At 46.9% G+C, this 6,000-nt stretch overlaps 3 non-coding genes across 3 annotated transcripts; all 3 read right to left on the bottom strand.

Moving 5' to 3' along the window:
- Positions 1-410: 410 nt before the first annotated feature.
- Positions 411-601, bottom strand: LOC130311135 (U2 spliceosomal RNA). The gene has a single exon (XR_008859574.1). It is a non-coding gene; the product is annotated as a U2 spliceosomal RNA (small nuclear RNA).
- Positions 602-2,688: 2,087 nt separating this feature from the next.
- On the bottom strand, positions 2,689-2,879 carry LOC130311134 (U2 spliceosomal RNA). Its single transcript, XR_008859573.1, has one exon. It is a non-coding gene; the product is annotated as a U2 spliceosomal RNA (small nuclear RNA).
- A 2,090-nt stretch (positions 2,880-4,969) lies between these two features.
- Positions 4,970-5,160, bottom strand: LOC130311133 (U2 spliceosomal RNA). Its single transcript, XR_008859572.1, has one exon. It is a non-coding gene; the product is annotated as a U2 spliceosomal RNA (small nuclear RNA).
- Between the last annotated feature and the right edge of the window lie 840 nt (positions 5,161-6,000).

Raw genomic sequence — 6,000 nt, 5'->3', positions numbered from 1 at the left:
ATCAAGTTCAACCAGGGAATTAAGGGGTAGGGGTGTGGCGCGATATTGGGGAAGGGATGAGATTTTATATTTCTTCATAAGCATTAATCTTATTTTGTCAATTAGGAACATTCAGCACCCACCCGCTATCAAGGCAGCTGCCTATCATGTCATGCCCTACCTGCACAGGTGTGCTGGCTACTCAAATGATCCAATTAAGGAGGCCATTTAGTCAGCAGCAGCAGAAGTCCTGTGCCTGGACGCTCCAACAGGGGCCAGACACAAGCAGAAGCAGAAGCAGCAGAAGCAGCAGCAGCACCACCTTTTGTTTTTTGGCTGCAGCAGCAGCAAGGCCCACAGGGCTGGCTAGCTGGCTAGCCAGCAAGCAGGTAGCAATGAAAGTAGGAATCTTTCTTTTTAACCCTGTAAGGGGGTGGTGCACTGTACCCGAAGATACTGCCATATCGGGTCAATGCATAGGGCGACGGAAGCAAGCTTCGAAATCGGCCCCCGTTCTCAAAAATCCATTTAATATATGGTCCCCAGATAGGGGACGTATCAGATATTAAACTGATAAGAACAGATACTACACTTGATCTTAGCCAAAAGGCCGAGAAGCGATAACCGTGAAAGGGGCGGGCCCAACAAGGTCCCCTTCATGGGCACTATCACTGCTTGCTGTCAGGGAGGCTGCCAGACAATTTTCCATGCACACTCTGGGCTGGGGGGCAGTCAACCACCAGTACACACAGCAGAACCTAAACCCATACCATTATTGCTAAGCAGCAAGACAGGGGCCCATTGCACTCCCACGGGGCCTTTTTAAATGCAATCCATAACCCGGATTTGCCAGGAACCCTTCTTACTCCTCCTACTTGCATGTGACACTGGGCTTAGGATCTGCATAGGAAACACACACACAAGCACACACCTACCTTTGTTGCCTGCAGATGCCTCCTTGGCTGTCCCCAAACGGTATCAAACCAACACCCACGGGAAGCTGTAAGCATAGAGGACATGCCTGCACCCCATTGGACTTACCTGTGTGGGTTAAATCCGGGTTATTTGACAACCTATGGCGGTGATGGTTCTGCTCAGGCAGAGCAGTGCTGATGCTCCTCATAAAGCTGTCGCTGCTGTGAAGGTTCTAGGTGACATCACAAATCCCTATGGTTACATACACAACAAAGCTGGGTTGTTGTTGTTTACACTCTGCAAGGCCTGTGGAAGTGAGTGACATCATAGCACTGTAGTTCTGAGGGTTCAAGATGGATGCAACAATCTCCTGTTGCTTCTATGAAGGCCGTAATAGACGACATCACCAAACAGCTCCATAGTCACATACACAGCAAAGGAGAGATGTTGTTTACACCTAGTGATGTCAGTGGTATTGAGTGACATCACAGCACAGTGCTAAGGCTCCTGGGCCTGGACACAGCAGCGGCTGCAATATCTCAACGGAGAATACGTTTATATCTATGTGTGTGTGTGCGCATATATATATATATATATATATATATATATATATATATATATATTTCTCCGCCGAAATCACTTTTAAACCCATTTCCACCTTTTTTTCCCTTCTCTTCCTCTTACTTTTTTTTCACGTTTTTTTACGTTTTTCTCCTTTTCGCCTCTTTTCTGGGCGTATTATTCTTCTTTTTCTTCTTTTTTTTCGTCTAATGCATACCCCATCAGTGCAGCAATGCTTATTCAATACCGCCAGCAGATGGAGACACTGGGGGATAATTTTCTAAGGATTTATACTGATTTTTCCTGTCTGAATTTGTCGCACAGAAAGTTGCAGGCCAAATATGTGTGACATTTCTGCGACTTTAGCTTCTAGAGCATTTTTACAACATTATACATAGGTGCTGAATACATAAAAAGCGACTGTTCAGCGACAGACAAGTCGCATCGGCTGAAAGTAGGCCAGAATGTCAGTCCATGTTGGAGCAGGTTTAGATACAGTCTAAAGCATAGATCTCAAAGTCTGTGCACAGAATTTAGCAAGGGCCTCGCACCTTCTGATGCATCAGGTAGGTGCACAATAGCATAGCCTAACCCTCTGTACTTTGGTCTATATTGATGCGGGACATAGACAGCCAGCTGATGACCAATCCATTAGTGCAATGGATGGCTGGAAGCATTTGTCTTTGCCTTTGCAATACCACAGAAGCAATGCATGGTCAATGTACAGCAATGACACACCTGTGTGAACAGCCAGGAGACCCCCCCCCCCCATGTTATGTTACATAGTTACATAGTTAGTACGGTCGAAAAAAGACATATGTCCATCAAGTTCAACCAGGGAATTAAGGGGTAGGGGTGTGGCGCGATATTGGGGAAGGGATGAGATTTTATATTTCTTCATAAGCATTAATCTTATTTTGTCAATTAGGAACATTCAGCACCCACCCGCTATCAAGGCAGCTGCCTATCATGTCATGCCCTACCTGCACAGGTGTGCTGGCTACTCAAATGATCCAATTAAGGAGGCCATTTAGTCAGCAGCAGCAGAAGTCCTGTGCCTGGACGCTCCAACAGGGGCCAGACACAAGCAGAAGCAGAAGCAGCAGAAGCAGCAGCAGCACCACCTTTTGTTTTTTGGCTGCAGCAGCAGCAAGGCCCACAGGGCTGACTAGCTGGCTAGCCAGCAAGCAGGTAGCAATGAAAGTAGGAATCTTTCTTTTTAACCCTGTAAGGGGGTGGTGCACTGTACCCGAAGATACTGCCATATCGGGTCAATGCATAGGGCGACGGAAGCAAGCTTCGAAATCGGCCCCCGTTCTCAAAAATCCATTTAATATATGGTCCCCAGATAGGGGACGTATCAGATATTAAACTGATAAGAACAGATACTACACTTGATCTTAGCCAAAAGGCCGAGAAGCGATAACCGTGAAAGGGGCGGGCCCAACAAGGTCCCCTTCATGGGCACTATCACTGCTTGCTGTCAGGGAGGCTGCCAGACAATTTTCCATGCACACTCTGGGCTGGGGGGCAGTCTACCACCAGTACACACAGCAGAACCTAAACCCATACCATTATTGCTAAGCAGCAAGACAGGGGCCCATTGCACTCCCACGGGGCCTTTTTAAATGCAATCCATAACCCGGATTTGCCAGGAACCCTTCTTACTCCTCCTACTTGCATGTGACACTGGGCTTAGGATCTGCATAGGAAACACACACACAAGCACACACCTACCTTTGTTGCCTGCAGATGCCTCCTTGGCTGTCCCCAAACGGTATCAAACCAACACCCACGGGAAGCTGTAAGCATAGAGGACATGCCTGCACCCCATTGGACTTACCTGTGTGGGTTAAATCCGGGTTATTTGACAACCTATGGCGGTGATGGTTCTGCTCAGGCAGAGCAGTGCTGATGCTCCTCATAAAGCTGTCGCTGCTGTGAAGGTTCTAGGTGACATCACAAATCCCTATGGTTACATACACAACAAAGCTGGGTTGTTGTTGTTTACACTCTGCAAGGCCTGTGGAAGTGAGTGACATCATAGCACTGTAGTTCTGAGGGTTCAAGATGGATGCAACAATCTCCTGTTGCTTCTATGAAGGCCGTAATAGACGACATCACCAAACAGCTCCATAGTCACATACACAGCAAAGGAGAGATGTTGTTTACACCTAGTGATGTCAGTGGTATTGAGTGACATCACAGCACAGTGCTAAGGCTCCTGGGCCTGGACACAGCAGCGGCTGCAATATCTCAACGGAGAATACGTTTATATCTATGTGTGTGTGTGCGCATATATATATATATATATATATATATATATATATATATATATATATTTCTCCGCCGAAATCACTTTTAAACCCATTTCCACCTTTTTTTCCCTTCTCTTCCTCTTACTTTTTTTTCACGTTTTTTTACGTTTTTCTCCTTTTCGCCTCTTTTCTGGGCGTATTATTCTTCTTTTTCTTCTTTTTTTTCGTCTAATGCATACCCCATCAGTGCAGCAATGCTTATTCAATACCGCCAGCAGATGGAGACACTGGGGGATAATTTTCTAAGGATTTATACTGATTTTTCCTGTCTGAATTTGTCGCACAGAAAGTTGCAGGCCAAATATGTGTGACATTTCTGCGACTTTAGCTTCTAGAGCATTTTTACAACATTATACATAGGTGCTGAATACATAAAAAGCGACTGTTCAGCGACAGACAAGTCGCATCGGCTGAAAGTAGGCCAGAATGTCAGTCCATGTTGGAGCAGGTTTAGATACAGTCTAAAGCATAGATCTCAAAGTCTGTGCACAGAATTTAGCAAGGGCCTCGCACCTTCTGATGCATCAGGTAGTGCACAATAGCATAGCCTAACCCTCTGTACTTTGGTCTATATTGATGCGGGACATAGACAGCCAGCTGATGACCAATCCATTAGTGCAATGGATGGCTGGAAGCATTTGTCTTTGCCTTTGCAATACCACAGAAGCAATGCATGGTCAATGTACAGCAATGACACACCTGTGTGAACAGCCAGGAGAACCCCCCCCCCCCCATGTTATGTTACATAGTTACATAGTTAGTACGGTCGAAAAAAGACATATGTCCATCAAGTTCAACCAGGGAATTAAGGGGTAGGGGTGTGGCGCGATATTGGGGAAGGGATGAGATTTTATATTTCTTCATAAGCATTAATCTTATTTTGTCAATTAGGAACATTCAGCACCCACCCGCTATCAAGGCAGCTGCCTATCATGTCATGCCCTACCTGCACAGGTGTGCTGGCTACTCAAATGATCCAATTAAGGAGGCCATTTAGTCAGCAGCAGCAGAAGTCCTGTGCCTGGACGCTCCAACAGGGGCCAGACACAAGCAGAAGCAGAAGCAGCAGAAGCAGCAGCAGCACCACCTTTTGTTTTTTGGCTGCAGCAGCAGCAAGGCCCACAGGGCTGGCTAGCTGGCTAGCCAGCAAGCAGGTAGCAATGAAAGTAGGAATCTTTCTTTTTAACCCTGTAAGGGGGTGGTGCACTGTACCCGAAGATACTGCCATATCGGGTCAATGCATAGGGCGACGGAAGCAAGCTTCGAAATCGGCCCCCGTTCTCAAAAATCCATTTAATATATGGTCCCCAGATAGGGGACGTATCAGATATTAAACTGATAAGAACAGATACTACACTTGATCTTAGCCAAAAGGCCGAGAAGCGATAACCGTGAAAGGGGCGGGCCCAACAAGGTCCCCTTCATGGGCACTATCACTGCTTGCTGTCAGGGAGGCTGCCAGACAATTTTCCATGCACACTCTGGGCTGGGGGGCAGTCAACCACCAGTACACACAGCAGAACCTAAACCCATACCATTATTGCTAAGCAGCAAGACAGGGGCCCATTGCACTCCCACGGGGCCTTTTTAAATGCAATCCATAACCCGGATTTGCCAGGAACCCTTCTTACTCCTCCTACTTGCATGTGACACTGGGCTTAGGATCTGCATAGGAAACACACACACAAGCACACACCTACCTTTGTTGCCTGCAGATGCCTCCTTGGCTGTCCCCAAACGGTATCAAACCAACACCCACGGGAAGCTGTAAGCATAGAGGACATGCCTGCACCCCATTGGACTTACCTGTGTGGGTTAAATCCGGGTTATTTGACAACCTATGGCGGTGATGGTTCTGCTCAGGCAGAGCAGTGCTGATGCTCCTCATAAAGCTGTCGCTGCTGTGAAGGTTCTAGGTGACATCACAAATCCCTATGGTTACATACACAACAAAGCTGGGTTGTTGTTGTTTACACTCTGCAAGGCCTGTGGAAGTGAGTGACATCATAGCACTGTAGTTCTGAGGGTTCAAGATGGATGCAACAATCTCCTGTTGCTTCTATGAAGGCCGTAATAGACGACATCACCAAACAGCTCCATAGTCACATACACAGCAAAGGAGAGATGTTGTTTACACCTAGTGATGTCAGTGGTATTGAGTGACATCACAGCACAGTGCTAAGGCTCCTGGGCCTGGACACAGCAGCGGCTGCAATATCTCAACGGA

Source organism: Hyla sarda, unplaced genomic scaffold, assembly GCF_029499605.1.
Source record: "Hyla sarda isolate aHylSar1 unplaced genomic scaffold, aHylSar1.hap1 scaffold_162, whole genome shotgun sequence".
Classification (NCBI taxonomy): Eukaryota; Metazoa; Chordata; class Amphibia; order Anura; family Hylidae; genus Hyla; species Hyla sarda.
This window is presented reverse-complemented; position numbering and strand designations above follow the sequence as displayed.